Here is a 17,735-nt window from a genome sequence, read left to right as displayed (position 1 = left end):
AATTCCTTTAGTAGCTTACTTTGAATACTCCAGCACGACACCTACAGCCTATGTCCCTCCCTCCAGGGAGCCATCTGTCTTCCTTTTATTCCTTTCTGTCACGAGGTTACTGCTGCTCTCTTTCTCAGTCAGTTTTTGCCCTGGAATTGGAGAGGTTCCCTTCTTTCCCGGCTCTGGTTTTAACTGGAGCTTGCAAGAACACAGATCACAACCTGCTCCTGGCCAGTCTTCTCCAGAGTGGTGAATACATGGGGAGATACTTGTCATGGTGAAATTTCTGCCCTCATCTGCACCTGCACAGCCCTGGCGTGTATCAGTCCTGCTGCAAAAGCTGCCTCTCAGCTGCCTGCCTGTCAGAGCTGAATCAGCGAAGCTGTAGAACAAATTTTAATGCTTGAGAGAATGGGTCATCTTCAACAGTATGCTAAGCCTCCTTCATATTGCGCAGGTGAGGTAAAGGCATTACGAAGTGGGTACAAATGTAGCTAAAAATGCTTCCCTGGTCAGCATTGAAGGAGAGTAAGGCCTTTCAGATTTTGCGTTTTTCTCTGTTAGATTTTTCAGTGAATGTGGATTGTTGTGTTTCTTGAGTTCCTACATCTTTTCTGGCAAACAGTAGACTTCAAGTAAAGTCTACTGCTCCTAGTTCAAGGAAAACTCAATGTAGATAAAATTTCTTCAGTGGGTTGGAGATAATTCATGCAGAAACAGCCCTATCAATATATTTTCTTATTATTTGTGAATAGAAGGGAAACCACAGCAGTCTTTAAGCCCGTGCCTGGAGAAGGCTTTTTTTCTATTAGTTACGTATTTGTTTATGTTAAAGAACACATATTGAAAATTCTCATTCAAAGCTGGAAAGACAAGAGGATGAGCCTGCAGCTGAGGAGATGTGGGTTTGCTTCTTTGCTGTCACAAACTTCCCAAGTGACCTTGGGCAACTCACTCAGCCTTTCTATATGTATTTTTTTTTCTTCTGTAAAATGTGATAATAGCACTTCACTGCCTCACAGTAAACAGTGACAGCACACTGAAGATGAATATCATCCTTATATATACTGTACTATGGACACTACCTTACAGATGAATGGCAAAATACTGTTCATATATAAGGATAACAAAGAGCATTCATGTACTTCAGGTCTGTCACTAGTTTTGGCATTGCAGTGTCCTTTGAGGCAGACCTCCTAGGAAAGACGTTGTTCAAAACCTCACACTAAGAATTTGTGAAATGCTTCTAACATGCAGATGGGCAAATTTTCACTTACGTAAATTGTCCTAGATTTATTGGTTTAAATTAGCAAGGAACTTGTGTATAGCAATTCCTGCTCTAGTCAAAATTTTGAAATGTTGCAGTTGGACAAATCTTTAAATGGGAAGAATGATACAATTAATCTGTACTTGAAAAAAGTTAAATATAATTATCCATGTCATTTTAAGGGCTGTGACCAGGTAGAAATGTGGAAGAGCTAAATCATGCATGTTCCTACAAGGGGGAAAAAAAAAAGAAAAAAATTGTGTATGGATGTTCATGGAGTTGCTCCTGGCAAGAGTATGTACTTTATCATCTAGGAATTTTTTAGAACTGGTCTCTTGATTTTCCTCAAATTATTCTAATCATATAACCACACAATATTGTTTGAAACATTTGTTCCTTAAAATTTGGAATCATATTGTAAATACTTGCTGGTGTGTCATCGCGAAAAGACTAGCTTTTTATCAATATAGTAAATGCTATATATGCATTATATCTATAATTCTATATCTGTATTTTACAAAAATGCCACAGAAAATATATTAAAGTGTGTATTCAAACACTTTTTACTACATTTGGAAAATTGAGGGGCTTGGGCCTTTTTTTTTTTTCATCTACAACATTAGCAAGACCAAAGGAAAAGACTTTAAGGTAAGCTCTGAAATTCAAAGACTTAATACAGCAAACTGCAGCAATCCAACTAGTCTGCAATTCTTTCATGCTTCATGTTAATCAATTGCTGTTGAACCTCTCTGTTATTGGTATGCAAAAGTCATGACAGTTGTTGGCTACAAGGAGATGCTGGGGCTGATAGCAGAGCTGTGAGGTTTTTACGCGGGAAGAAGGGACAGAGCAGCTTGCAGAACACATCAGCCAGTGATGGAGCGCTGCTGGTTCCTCATAGCCCAGCTCATCCCTTCTGCCAAGACCAGGTGAGCTGCCCCATATCAGCCAGATTTGGGAAGTTAGCACTTCCATGTGACCAGGTGCTTGAGCCAGGGCTTGGTACCCCACATATTTTCTCTCTGTGCTCTTGCTTGGGTAATTCCCTCTCTGCTCTGCTTGTTCTAAATGCAACAATCCATCAATTCCTAAGGCACAATTTACAACCTATATTTAGCTGGGTATACTGTTACTCAGCAGTGAGCAACGTTTCTCCCCCTAGAAATACTGTCCTGTGTAATGGCCTTATTTCCTATTGTACTGCAATAAATGATTCCATGTGACTGAGGGCACCGGGCCTGAAAATCTGGTTACTTTAGAGACTGGGGTTTCCTAGTCGCTTAACACCAGCATTGTTGCAAATGACCAGAATTAGGGCAAGAGAAGCAGGCATGAAATGCTTGATCATAAATATCAGGCCTCGAGAGAGAATGAAAGCTGCTGTTTTCAATAAGAGAAGAGCCTTTTTTTGGAATATCACAATCAGACTCTGAGAGGGTTCATTTCTGCTTCAACAGAGGACAACAGGAGAAACTTTAAAAACATGGACAGTGTTGGCATTAAAGCTAGCGAGTTTATGCCACGAGCAGTTCAACAGAAGGAACTTCAATAATATGAGGAGTAGCTCACAGGTTCTGTGGGTATATTTTTCCTGTAAAGATAATATATCTAGTTAGTCTGTATAGAAGTATGTTTAAAAAGGCTGAAGAGCAGTTACTTTTAGAGGTTTGTCTACCAGCTTCACATATGAAATTACAATTTTGTTGCTCTCTTCTGAATATGCTGTCAAACTTTCATGACATTAATGTTTAAGTTTACTTTGAAGTCCAAGTTTTAATATTACTAACTGCAATTTGTCATAATGAGGTAATGGTTTGTCTTTGTGGGCTGACTGCACTTCAGCTGACAAAATACATTGACTTGTCAGTTGACCTCTTCAGTAATATGATCCTCAGATTCAATATTTCACCTTGTATTTAACACATACTTGTTGATATGGTAATTCAGTATATGCAAAACTACAGGAAGATTCATGTTTCACCTTATTTTCCACCATATTCCTCAGTTACCCAGTTAATTCAAAATACTGATATGCCAAGATGACACACGCTTTTAAGAGGTGATGGCTTGATTGACTAGGAGAAAACATTCCTAGAGAATTCAACTTGCTTTAAATGCTTTTTGCCAGTGTTGTTCTGTTCATGGGCTGAAAAGGTGTTTGTTTCCCAAAAAAGAAAAAATCCTTCGCAGTCAACACTTATTCTTGCAAAGCAATTATGACAAATTGGTCATAAACCTGCCTCAGATACTTTGGTGCCCAGAGCTCAGGTAGAGCAGTTCCAGCAAATGAGAATCTGAATCTTCCGGGAATAACTGGAGAAAAATACAAGCCTGAATTAGTGACAATTTTATGTAGTGTTTATACTGAATTTGAATCTTCTTCATCTGAGAAGGGTAAAACTGAAGCTTTGTAAAGGGCTTTTCGAGATTTTTCCTTGCCAAACATAATCTGCTGCAGATTGGCTGAAAGCCTGTCCCTTCTTGAAATACCATCACTGTTCCATTTGTTCCCCTCCTTTAGGCTCTGTGCTTGCAAACACACCAGACAGGTTTGTAGGGATAGAGATGAGTACCTGCTACACTCCCAATCATTACAGTAGAGTATACTTATACAGCAAAGGTTCATTACCCATGGTGAAGTAAGTAACCCTACTAAATATCAGCCATGATGTTTGTCTCAATTCTAGAATTTGGAGTCCGTAAAGTAAACACTTAACATTTTTAAGAAGCATCAGTAAATCAAAAGATCAGTGCTGCTACCAGGAAAATACAAAACCGGTGGGCAAATAGAAACAGTCTTTTGAAATTTATTTGCCCATGACCTTTTGTTCAAAGATGAATGACCATTAAATAGTTAATATCTCACATCTTCCACTCCACCAGAATGGACGTTAAACCTTCAAGAGCTAGACACATTTGCAATTTTTTCCTCTGTGGCCTTTCTAAATGTTGGAGGTAACGCCCAGGTTTCCAGACAAGCACTTAGGCTTCAGTTCTGTGGCAGGGAAAGGCAAGAGGAGTGGAGACAGCACAAATGGACCCTGCAATCCCACCATACACTTTTGAAATATTCCAGGTACTGTGATGGCACATAGTATAGCCATAATGTATACCTCCATCTAAATATATCTTCATGCACCTGACAAAGGAGCCTGTAGCCTAAAATGAGGACTGACATCAAAGTCTGGTCAAGAAGGATAAAGCACAATGAGAAAATGTTGTAGGTAACGCCCAGGTTTCCAGACAAGCACTTAGGCTTCAGTTCTGTGGCAGGGAATGGCCTTTCGTGTTACATGAAAGCTCGGCTATTGCAGTGAATGCGAACAGTAGCCACAGCACAATATGCCATGCCCTTATGTTCGTTTGCACACCACTGGGTTTTATTTGGATGCTACAATATAGAGCCAGGAGTAAATTTAGAGAACATTGGAGGAAACCTGGACTCGGCTGTCACCAGTGGTAACATTGCCATTGACTTGAGCTTTATGGATACCACATTTTCAGACTATAAACCATCCCTCTTCCTGTTGCTGAGTGCTTTAGCCACACAGCAGCTATAGTCTGCCATTTTTCTGGCCCTTTGGGGTGTTTTTCAGGTGGGTAACTCTCTTTTTGTGTTTCACATACTCATATTTTGTTTCCATCTTCTTTCTTCTTTTTAAGCCATAGTCTATCTCACACTGAAAGTTAAGACAAGGCTGCAACTTAGTGCTCCCTTCCCCAAAAACCTCGCCTATGGGTAGTGTATTCCCTTACACTGCAGATAATTGACTATATATTTCCCACAATGTTTTTATTGTATTTTACAGAGAAAAGTAATAAAAATAGAGGCTGTATCCCAATCAAAGCTGTGTTTCCATTCCTCAGGCAATATTTTTCACTAACCCAAAGGAAAACACCTCCCCACCCTTTCCTGGTTACTATGCTCAGTATATGGTTCTCCGGAAGAAGAAAACCAGATGCCATATTTAAATGTAAGATGGCAGAAACCAGAAAACCAGAAAAATGGGTTCCAATTCAGGGAAATGTTCCCGTATAGTCTTTTTATTCTTTGAAGTGCAATATGGACACTAGTACTTGTAGAGACATCCTCAAAGACACTTTGATGTATCCCCAAATAGACAGCTGTTTGTGCGTGACAAATGCCTTGGTGACACAGTGTGCACTGCAGACTACCTGCCCCATATACAGGCATGGCGTTGTCAGTGCCACACAAAGGCGTGCAAGCAAATGCCATTTGTGCAGTTCTAGTAATTCCACACAGAAATGTGGCTTCACAAGTGTTAAACAGAACCCAAAGCTATGTTAAGACCAGTTCTCGGGGAGAACTAGCTACATGCCAAGCCCACGCAATCCAGTTATCCTCATGGTAGTAATTAAATAGGATCTTACAATGAATATAAAAGCGATTAATCTAAGCAGTAATTTATTTCACTTTGCTAAAAATGAAAAGGATATATTCATTTCCTCAAGATTTTGGAAGGGAAAGGGGACTGAATGTCTGCCACATAGAAATTTCTTTTTGTGGAAAGAGGAGATCCTTGGAAAACAAAATTGGCAAATGAAGGCTGGTTTATGAGCAAGGAACTTTTAGACATCGAAATACTCATTGCAAATATCTAAAAGTGGTCTGTCTGGTGCCATATCCTTGCATTCAGCAGAGGACAGAACTGTTACATTAAGGAGTGATCTGTTATACCTTTAACTTATGAAATGCTGGGTAGAATGAAGGCCTTGTCTGTAAGTTAAACGTTGAACTATTTAAAATAATCTAAGGTTGAATGTCTGCCATTTTAAGTCTTTAACCAACCTTCCTTCCTTCCTTCCTTCCTTCCTTCCTTCCTTCCTTCCTTCCTTCCTTCCTTCCTTCCGCTTAAAAATTTCCAGCCACATGTATCTACAAACTTTCCCAGAGATTAAAGATACTCAAATGTAGGTTGGATTCAACTCATTATATAGATAAGTTTATTTTATAGCTAGCCACAGCTGTGAAGTTTGGATTCAGATCTGTAACTCCCATAAACTTTGAAGACTGTAGTCAAATCTGTGGGTTTGGATTTGAATCTCCAGTTGCTTGTTGCATCAGACTTGTCATTCCCATCTGTTACACTCACAGCTCAGTGCAAAACTCCAATACCAGTTTCAGACTCTGCAAAGCTGAACTTCAGCAAGGCCACTTCTCAAGCACGCAGTTACATATAGGGAGCGACAGCAGCATATTGCAGGTCCGTAGGTTAACAACTCTCTACATGCCATCTAATGGCCATCAGTGACCCACCACGGAACACTGACTGGTGGGTCACAGGTTGTTGGCTCCCACCCTGCAAAGTATGCTTTACATACTTCCTTCATATTAAGTTTCTGTGTAAGCGAACGCTATAGCTTCCCACAGGGATATTACATGATCCTGTGTGGAAGGAGAGAGGGTTAGCATAATTGCAAATGGGATGAAAGCTGGTCCTTGAGGCACTCTCTGAGGTCTTATCTGTACAGAGTGGTTGCTGAGAAATAAACTAGGAGGTGAGTTTACAACACCTCAGCTCCACAGGTGGGCACTCTTAACATGCAGTAAGCACAGGGAAGGTACTTTGTGTGGAAAATGAGAGAGAAAGTATGCCACGCAAGCCATGTTCCCATGAGGATACAGTGCTGTGGGGCTGAGGTCCCACAATTTCCCTCTTGTTTAATCTACAGGCAGACCTTCAGTCTTCAGCCACACTGTAAAAAATAACAACCCACAAAAGTCTATCTGGGAGGGTGTTACTGGTTGTCACCATGGCACAGACAGCCTCACCAACTGCAGTGACGGAGCCACCCATGGTAAATGCTGGACAACACTTCTGACCTGTTAATAGTTGGCAGACTATTTGATGACAGTTGCAAGAATCTGATGCACAGCAGTATCCTTTACAGCAGTTTAATCTTTGTCATCAAATCCCCCAGCAGCCATGATTAATAGCAGCACTTGAGCTTGTTTTGAAAGTTGTATATTTGGCAGCTATGAACTTTGATCTATGGTTTCTCTTTAAAGAATCGCTATGACACAAACTTTTCCTGTAATCCTTCCATCTAATTAAACCACACACAAATACTATATGAGGAAATATGATGCTATTGATATAAGCTGTGTGTTTATTCCAATATTTTAGGCACTTTATTAAAGTGGATGGTTGTTCCCAGCAAGATAGTAGATAAGCTCCCCAAAAACAATAACATCACCCAGCAAGAATATGTAAGAGAATTTCCCAAGGCCAAATTCAATTAGAAACTTTGTTGATTAATACTGTGCCCTTGAACCCGTTAAGGGCTCAGATGTTTTAACCTGAGCTAAAATTACTAGCATTTAATGAATCCAGCCTACTAATGTGTACTTTTCCACAAAAAGTTTGCATTTGTTCCAGATAGTCAAAGGACTTCAATATCTAACATGATAATATCTGTCTTCCTGTAGTAGGTTGTTCAGTATTTGGGTACAATTTAATGTGAAAGTTTTCAAAGATCTGAGAAAATATATTTTCATATAAATATTTTAAACCATGAAATATCCATATTTTTGTATATGAATGAACTGTAAACCAGACATTTCTTCCTGGTCTCTATCCCACTGTACATTATGCAGTGAAGTTCCCATGAGGTAGATGATGCTCATGTTTTCAAGCCCAGAACATGAAACATGGATCAGAGTCTGAGCTTTTAGTTTTTGGGTTTTTTTTTTGGTTGTTGTTGTTGTCGTTGTTTTCCTAGGGCTGAGGTGCAGGGCTGCATAGTCTAGATTGAGTTGACTTGCTTGTGTATTGCACATTCATGATGCTGGCATTCATGCATTAGTGGGTTCCTTCTTCTAGAGCAGACTACCCTGGTTGTGAGCAGCAGTTTTATGGAACTACTTGGAATCTCTGGAGTTTGTCCTAATTGACCCACAAAACTGAAAGATAACAAAGGGGTAAATCGCCATCTTGAGGTTCCTGCTGTTGTTGGGTCCACCAGTGTTTATATTTGCCAATCACCATATTTTCCATATTTTCTGGATAGACTTTCAGCCAGCTGGTTCTGCCTAAAACATGACTCCTGTCAGTACTGGTTAAGCCCAGTGACCATGGTTTCTGAGTCAGTTGGAAAGCAGACAAAGTACCAAGTATAATAATTTTCCGAAATTGTCTCACAAATTTCCAGAGACTTCATATAAATGTAGAACAGCTGAAGCAACATGAGTGATCCCCTAGGGAATTCACAGCTGAACACTCTCAAGCAGAAGGAATAGTTGCCCATCACCACTCTCTGGACTTGATCAGAAAGGAGTGAAACAAAACTGCTCTAATACAATTCAAACCTCCTCGTGCCAGGTTTTCCACTCTTGGTATTAATCCTCCGTGATTAGATGTATCACATCTGTTACCACAGGGCTGAGCAGAATTAGCAGGGACATTTGTCATGTGTCCATTGTCATGAGGGTGGCTGGATCAGTGACCAGAAGTGGCCTTGACCTAACCTGCTTCTGAAGAGCTGGACACAAGTTACTTGAGCTGTCATCCTCTCTTTAATGGCTCTTCTCTGAAAAGTAAAACTCACTGAGATATCCTGGAATCCCTCCTGCATCTGCACAACCAGGGCTTTGGGTGACAGTCTCTGGCTGGGCCGAGTGGAGGTGTCATATTATTCTCAGCCAGCCACAAAATCTTGCGGGTGGATATATGGTCAACATTTATTTCATATACAACTGGAATAAAGTTTTGTATAAAGAGCTTATAAAACCTCATAAGGAGTTTTTACTAGATCAAGGGCTGCCTCTTGTTCTTATTGAACTCAATGGGAATTTTGCTACTGACTTCAAAGAAACTTAAAAAGAGCCATGAGGGGTTGATTTCCACTACTACATGTGTGTTTCTGCACACCAAATTTGTGTATTGAAAGACTGTGTTTTAGTAGTTTTTTGTTGCTGTAGTTTTGAGGGGTTTTGCTACTTGAGAGTTTGTATAAACACAAGATCTGCTACATGCAGATTGTCTACACGCATGAGCAAATAGCTTATTTCTGTCCTGCAAATCTATCTGTACACTACACATTTCATATATACCTTTAGAAAAAGGATGCACTCAACTACCTCATTCAACTAGCGTCATTGTCCCAGGAGTTTAAAATCTCTCTTAAGCACATAATGACTGATGAAGTAGGTTCTACACTTACCACTGTCAACTGCATAAAACCAAATCAAGCATATATGAATCCTTTGCCAGTCTTTTCTGAGGCTGCAAATGGGGGCATGCTCTGCTTTACAGTTGATTGAGACCTTGCTGCTGATGTGTCTTTTAGGGTTGATTTATAAGCTGTAGATCTTCCTGTTATGAAACATTCCTGCATTGCATGCTTCAATAATTACCATCCTATTCTTGATAGCTATACATTCTCTATGAGTCTAAATAATTCCACTATTTTGAGAGGAAATGGCCTCAAGTTGTCTCAGGGGAGGTTTAGGTTGGATATTAGGAAAAAAATTTTCACAGGAAGGACTGTCAGGCATTGGAACAGGCTGCCCAGGGAAGTGGTTGAGTCACCATCCCAGGAGGTGTTTAAAAGATGTACAGATGAGGTTCTTAGCAACACGGTTTAGGGGTGGACTTGGCAGTGCTAGGTTAACTGTTGGACTTGATGACCTTAAAGGTCTTTTCCAACCAAAACAATTTTATGGCTCATAGATTTTTATACATTTCAGATATTAGAAAACATTATCATAGCCTTCCTCAGTGATCCTCTAGTGAAGCCATATGTATTTAATTCCTTCAGCCTTCCCTCGTGATATGTCAGGGACACCAGAAGAAGTGTTGAATATCTGAGTGAGGATACAACAGAAAGCAGAGGGATTGGGCCCTCTCAACGTCTCAAAAGAAGGGCTGTAGAGAAAACTGCTCTGCTTGTTCCTCTCCTCTGGCGTGACTTTTTCTGACTTACTCAGACTATGGGCATGGTGTAGAAGATTGCTGAAGTTTCGTAAAAGATGAGCCCTGCTACATTAAAGTTCAGTGACCAATACGATGCGTGTAGGAGACTGACTGTGTGGAGATGGAGCATGGCAAGTAGGGAGGCTTGGTGAAAGCCTACTCAACCTTGGGGTAATGGGTTTGGGTAGTCCAATAGAGCACCAGCACCTGGTTGCTGATGAGAACAAATCCAGTTTTCTGAGCTGACTGATGTTTCTTTCTTCTTCCTGAAAAATATATCCTTAAGTCTCACACTCTGAAGCTAACCCAGTCAACTTTTCAGAATAGGTTTAATATATTTTGTTGTATTTAAGGTCAAAGGGCTTTGCTGCAACTGCAGCTCAGATAAATAATCCAGACCTGTTGCAGGAGTTACTAGACAGAGCTCTGATTTGTGTCAGGTGTAGGCTCAAACCAGATGTGACAAGGATACTTTCTGGTGTTGAAAGCTAAGAAAGGTGTCCCACACTTCCTGGGAGCTTAGCCTTGGTCAGTGTATACTGAAAAACCAGATTTGAAAAGCAGACAATAAAAAAGTGACTTTAGAAAGTGAGTTATAATTCATCTAATAAACAGAAACATCTTATACCATGGTTGTGATGGTGCGTAGTGTTGAGTTTTTTATGCTTTCTGTAAGGCTTGCTTTATGTTCAGGATTAGCTTTTCAACATCCAGCAGTGATAAGAGCTTTTGAAGGGATGTAGGTAGCTAGCCATAAGATAAATATATAGAGCAGCTACTAGATTTCTTTTCATTAAAGCAAACATAGCTACCAAAACTGAGAAAGACAGTATCCTGGAGATAGGCATGGACACAGAAGCTTGATTTGGAATTCCACATCTTTTAAAAGGTGGAGCTTGGGCTAAGAACCCTTCATGTTTGAGAGGGAATGAGTAGACTGAAGGGATATCTGCACATATAAAACATTGATACACACAAATCAGACCCCATGGTATCACAACTGTGCTAGTCTTGCCTGTTGTCTCTGGCAGCCTTCAGTGTTGAGTGAACAGTTAAAGACATTGCACAGATCCTTATCACGCGTTTTGACCTGGTAGGCACATGTTGCAACAAGAGTGTTTCATGCCATTCAGTCATAGGGATTTATGCCCATAGGTCTTGGTGGGATCTCATAGATCCTCACTTTGTACTGACAACAGTGTTTCAGTGTAAAATAATCAGTGACTGAGAATACTCTGATGGACAGTCTCATTATGACAATCAGCAGGAATTTTCTCATGTTGATATGTTAGACTGTTTTTTTTAAAGCTGTTCAAGCCACTTGCTATTCACTAGGGGTCCCATACTGCACTCTGTTTCCCTAATTGTCAACAAAAAGGAGGAAGTGTGTGAAATACCTGTATGTTACCGCCTGCTCCTTAGAAACCCAGAATACACTCTGTATATGTAAAAGCACAGCACAACTCTCTTCAATAAGCAAAACGGCAACACATGTATTTAAATATCAGAGCCTGAATGGAGCCTGCTTCTTTTCCCACACCTCTGTAAAATCAAAGTTTGAAACCCTGTAGGAGCTCTTTTAAAATATCCTGGCTTCCTTGCTGCAGACCATATGTTGTTTCAAAAGCCAGGACTGCAAACTTGAATAATTGCATGACTTGCATTCTATCACTGTAGACTGTGCTCCACTGGCTTCAACTGGCATGGTTTGGTAGCTGTTACAGATGCCACAATTCATTGCTTTGAAGTCTGCACATTAAAAAAAAAAAAAAAAAAGGAGGGGGGGAGGTCAGGGAAAAAAAGAAAAAAAGCTTTCAAAAGATTTGCCTGAATTTCTGTTATGAATAAGTCGACATTTCACAACATCTGTCAGAGTCTCTGCCACTTCAGCTTCCTTCCTCCGCTCAGACTTATGTGTTTTATGTTAGTACTAGAGCAGCTGTGGATTCACTCTCTGAGCGAGGTGCAATAGAGGGGTAAGGGCAGGTAACCACTTTCTCTGACTAGCAGAGCATGAGGTGTTGCCTTGCTCCTGCTGACACAGGGTAGGGAGCAGAGGGAGTGTGGATATTGCAGTAGTATCTGCCTGAGAGCAAACTGTGGTTACACTGGTCTGCAGTAGCCCATCCTTGTGGAAGAGCCTTGGATCATCCCTGAGGAGCCTACAGGTACCCCAGACCATCTCCTAGCATTTACCCTTTCTTCTCTACTGCTCTGGACAGCGTTATGGACAGTTGTGTCCTGGGTAACTGGGGTGCAGCTAACTTTCTCCTTTTCTTGCTGTTTGGAGGCTCAGAGCAGTGAATCTGCTCAGTCCCTTCTTGTGACCAGTTACCATCAGAGGAAATAAGCTTTCCCTGTGCTGTTTTTTTGGTTACTGATTTTCATATTCCTAGATGCAATCTGTATAACTTCATTCAGCCACTAAATGACAGGATTCAAGAGAGAAACGTGTGGCCTGGATGTACTTGCTACCAGCTTCTTTTAATTAGTTTTTGGAAATAGATTGGCAACAGAAGACAGCAGTGCTCTCAGTGATAAGATTAAGCTTTAACTATGATACTTGAATACTTGAACATTAAGAAAAAACACCTTCATTCTGGCAACTTCAGCTGGCTCTCTGGAGAATTTGCAGTGTGGTATCATTTTGTGTGCAGTACAATCTCTCCATTAAAAAAATGATGCCAACCCCTCCTTGGCACATTACTAGCAGGGTTCCTTGTATAGTGCTCATGCCTGGGGAGATGCCCTGGTCGTCAGCAGGGTTTGGCTACTCCGAATCTTGGCTCTTTCATTCAGGCTCCACATGAGATAATTCCAGCCCAGTTGTTTTCAGGTTTCAATTTGGGGGGCTGGAATTCATCACCTTGGAGGCTGCTTCCCCCAATTCAGTGGTGTTTTCGATCACAAGCATCTCTAATCCCTGTAATCCAGTTCACCCCGCTCACCTTTTGCATGGAGGATGAGAAGAGAAATGGTCTGACTCCATAAAAACATGTAACACTGTTTGTGACCCCACTCTAAACTCTGAGGAAGGTGTCCTTGAAGCTATTAAGAGGAACTATGTGACAGCTCTTTACACTATTAAGTGTCAGTTTCAGCTTCCTTATTCATTTCCAGAATATTTTTCTTTTGGTTTGGTTTTATTTGGTAATAATATCCTGAGCAAGGCACTCATCTGGTTTAGCTGAGGTGGTGCTACTGAGGTGGGTTCCCCCCCTCTGTACTGTTGGTCTGTTTTATAGAACATGGGAAAAGGGTCAGGGCAAACATAATTAAAATGCCAGCACATGAACAGATTTTGTCCACATGTTCTTAAGATCTTGTTGCTCTTGGGTTTGCTCTTTCTATGCACCAGGTGTTAAGACCAAATTATGCTAAAGGGGTTTCATATTAAAGAAGTATATTTGATGTGGTATATTATTAGCTGGTGTCTTATCCTAGTGAGGTAAAATAGAAAATTTTTGCATAACACTGAACTTTGCAATCTTTTGCAATGTCAGGCACATAAGTTTTGGGAAAGTGAATGTATTTCAGCAGATATTGCTTTGTCTTTCCTTTTCAGCCATGATTTGGAGGGTTTCTAAATCTTTACCACTTGAAATCCCATTGAGCTGAAACTTGCCCAAAAAACTGTCAGCCTTGTTGCTTTTTTTTCTTTAACATGTTGTTCATTACTTCCATATACCTTCTCCCACAAATAAAAAGCGGCAAAAAAAAAGGAAACAAAGAACTTTTTAAAAAACTACTAAAAGACAGATTTCTAACTGGGGGTGGTTTTCAATCTTTTCTGACAATAAGGCTTCAGTGAACACAGAGATTTTTTTTTATTTTGGTGATCACCATTGTTAAAGAAAAAGATTTTAAAGACTTGAGATATTGATGTTTGAAAAAAGTAATTAGAACCATGCTGTGTTTTTCATAAGGATATGACTGACAATCATGATGCTTACAAAACTTCAGATTTAAAACGCAAAAACATTCATCCAGGATCCCATGTTTAACTAAGAATCAATATAAGAGGCAAGCATGAATGGAAAAGTAGTCAGGAGTAGAAGGAGACATTGTTCTCATGCAAAATTCTTGAGCAGAAACCACCTTTGCTTATCTTCCTGCCCTTTCTAGTTAACAAGGTGCCTAAACTGGAGATCAAAGGGACACACAAAAGTGATTCTCTGAACAACCAAGATTAGGCTCAGCTGCTTCACTGTCATTGCCTTTCCTAAACCTTCTAGGATACCTCTAGGGCAGAATTCAGCAGAGAGAAGGCTGGAAGGAGGATGGAACAATGCAGAAATAGAGTGAAATGTGAATGTATCATGCATTCGTGATTGGACCATGCCTGAGTCATGTCATTTTGTGCAGTGGACGCTCTACCAAGAAGACAGTCTGGGAACCATGACTTGAGCAGCCACTGTTTGCCAAAGACTGGATTCTGTGTGTGTACGCAGGCTTTGTACATATTCTTCATAGATACCTACAATGCATGAACTAGTGGTCTAGTTACTATGTTGGAGCCCATGGCAGAAAATTGGAACTTCTAGGTTTCCACTCCTCTTTTTTTCCCAGAAGAAAGCATGTAAATCAGGTGAGATAAATTATTTTCTACAAGTACAGCTAACTCTCCCAGAGTTGCAAAGGTTGCCTAGGGATCCCAGCTCATAAGTAGCAAGATGTCTGTAATTAGGTGGGGCAAATCTTATCTAAAATCACTGGGCTAATGATTCTGACTTCCCCTGGATCTCCTTGCGTATGCACAGCCACCATGTTAGACACCTGGGAGTCCTTGTGCACTGTAACTGCTTGTCATTTGTCCAAGATTTGCTCCTTCCAGCTCAGACTGATGCCCCCTATACTTGGCTGGAACAAACATGAGCCCTTTCTGTTTCTCTCCCTAAAGTGATGCTCAGGAACATTATGCTTTCAGTGCTGGAGGTACACAACAGCCTGTTCAGAAATTGGAAACTTTAGTGTTCTGAACATCAGCTGAGGGTTGATTGTTCAGGCATGCCACCGGAAAATAACACTAACAACACAACTTAGCTATCTCTGTTCTTAAAACAGTCCTTGACTGTTGCTGGTACTCACTACCTTTTTACAGACCTGAGAGAAGATGAGGTCCTTAATTTCAGCAAAGTTAAAATCCTTTTCATTTGTCAAAGACCTCAAAGAGCATGAGTATAATGAAGAATTACATGTGGGCCAGTCTCTTTCTCCCTTGCCTTTTTTTTTTGACAAAAAAATGAGCTATTCCGCCCTCTGTACTGACACCAAGTTGTGTTTTTATCAATATCATGGTAATTAACATCAAGCGAAGAGTCGTTATTTCACTTGGTATAACTCAGCAGTAAAGCAGGCCTGTATATTTACTTATCTGTGCTGAAATAAACACATTGCAGCAGTTGTGACTGTTACAGTTATGACTGAAGTGAAACTTTCCATTACAACTCTGACTTTTATATCTAATTATAATGTTCTTAATCTCATACAAACTTTGCTTGGCTGAAACATTGTATTTGCACTCATTTGAGCAAAGCATTCATAGTTTTATCAGTCATGAGTAATATAGTCCTTTCTATTTCATACCAATATCCACACAATCTTGCCTTCACATTATATATATTATGTTTACATATATAACTTGTTATTATTTTATGTGAGTACATATACATATTTACACATATATACACAAACACATAAACTGATAAGGAAAAATATATCAGCATTAGGTTTTCAAAGAATAATGAAGTTAGAACAGAGTGAAAGGTTTACAATGAAACTTAAATCTTTACTGGCTATAAGATTTCATTGCTAACTCAAAACTCAGTCCAATACTTTGCTCAGGCCAGGGTCAATTTATTTTTAGCAGAAGGGATGATCTTACGGTTGCAAGTTAGAGTAAGGTTTGATTTTCAACACAAACATTTCACATTGCTGAGAAGTTCCGTCCCCCCCCCAAAAAAAAAAAGAAAAAAAAAAGAAAAAATATCTGTTTATTGGTGAGAATGTAACCTTACTAAAGTCAGTGCAACAACTTTGGATTTGCCTTGATCTGCTGTGTATATAGAAAGGATCTATATGTTTATTTCTTCATGTTGTTTCTTCCACTGCACAATATCACTACTTTATTCTTCTAATAACATTGCAGGGGAAATGTGGGTGTGAAATAGCTCATCCATGCAGTAGCCAGGAGTATTTCTTTAGATAGAGGTGTTGGTGTGGTTAGATTCTGCATGTTCCCTCCTTTCCCACATGTGTTTGTGCCAATGAGAAGGTTTTCAAAGAAGGAGGAGTGTTAGTGAACACACAGTTGTACCAAGTTTCTGAATAATCATCTTGGAAATATTAATAACTCTGCAGTTTCAGGAGTCATCTCCTCAGGCAGGACACAGGGATGCTTCCTATTTAGTCACCTGCAGAGCCCAAGTTGTCAATGAAAATAAGAGAAGTTCTTGCAATAATAGTCTCAGCACACAGTTAACATCAGCAAATCTCACTACCAACATACATTTACACAATATTTTACTGGAGGAATCAACTACAAATAACAAATTCATTTCTTAACTTTATTTCTAAGTGGAATGTACTTTCTAGATATCTAGATATCCATGAAGTGGATATAAACAGAGTAGTTCTTAGAAAGATGTAAAACAGAAAGAGGAAAAGCAGGTGGGTTTTCCCTTGTTAATTGCTTAACAGTATTAGTGAAATCATTTATTGTTATAAAAAAATGTCTCTCAAGCTAATAAAACCACATAAAAGTAGGATGACTTTGCTGATAGATCTTATATGTGAGAAAAGATGAGAAGGGAGAATGAGTCAGTGTCTCTGTCATGCAATAAGGTTTCAAAACATTCATCATCAGGAATTAGGTTTTTGTATCTCTGAAGCTATCACGTAAGTCTGTGACATTTTTTTCATAAGGATTTTGGGAAAATACATAGGAACACTGAAATTTTACACCTGCCATCAGTTCCCTCCCCTGTGTGCTGGGGAAAACAACACTTTGTGAGCAGAGACATTATAAAGTCCTTTTATGGAAAGACCATTGTGCCCAGTATTGTGCTGATATTTTCTTAATATAAGCAGATGTTTTAAAAAAAGTTGTATGACTGCAGCATCCATGGCTGCTGGGAATTTCCCTGTTCCTAGGCAGAATTGTGGAAAGTTGCCATAAGGAATTATTCCTTAGTGAAAATGAAGCATAGGTTTGGAGGTGACAGACTACCCCTGAGGAGAGACAAGGAACCCCTGGAGAAGTTCTTTTCTTTGGCACTTGGCTTTATACAAGTTCGAAGCCCCCCTGGGTCTTCTGTAATTTTTCCAATGGGTGGGAAACACAGTTAACATTTAGGAAAAGCAATTTCTGACTGCCAAAACTGCAGTGTCTGACAGTTTTGCATCCAAGCAGAACTGATGAAAATCCAAATATTTGTGGATTTTGCTTCAGATGCAAATATTTTGTATAGCTTCAATCTCAAATTGAAATCCAAATGGAATTTTGATTAAAACTCCTGATATTCATACTTCAGTGTTTCCCT

Source organism: Nesoenas mayeri (genome assembly GCF_963082525.1).
Source record: "Nesoenas mayeri genome assembly, chromosome: 3".
NCBI classification, from domain to species: domain Eukaryota; kingdom Metazoa; phylum Chordata; class Aves; order Columbiformes; family Columbidae; genus Nesoenas; species Nesoenas mayeri.
This window is presented reverse-complemented; position numbering follows the sequence as displayed.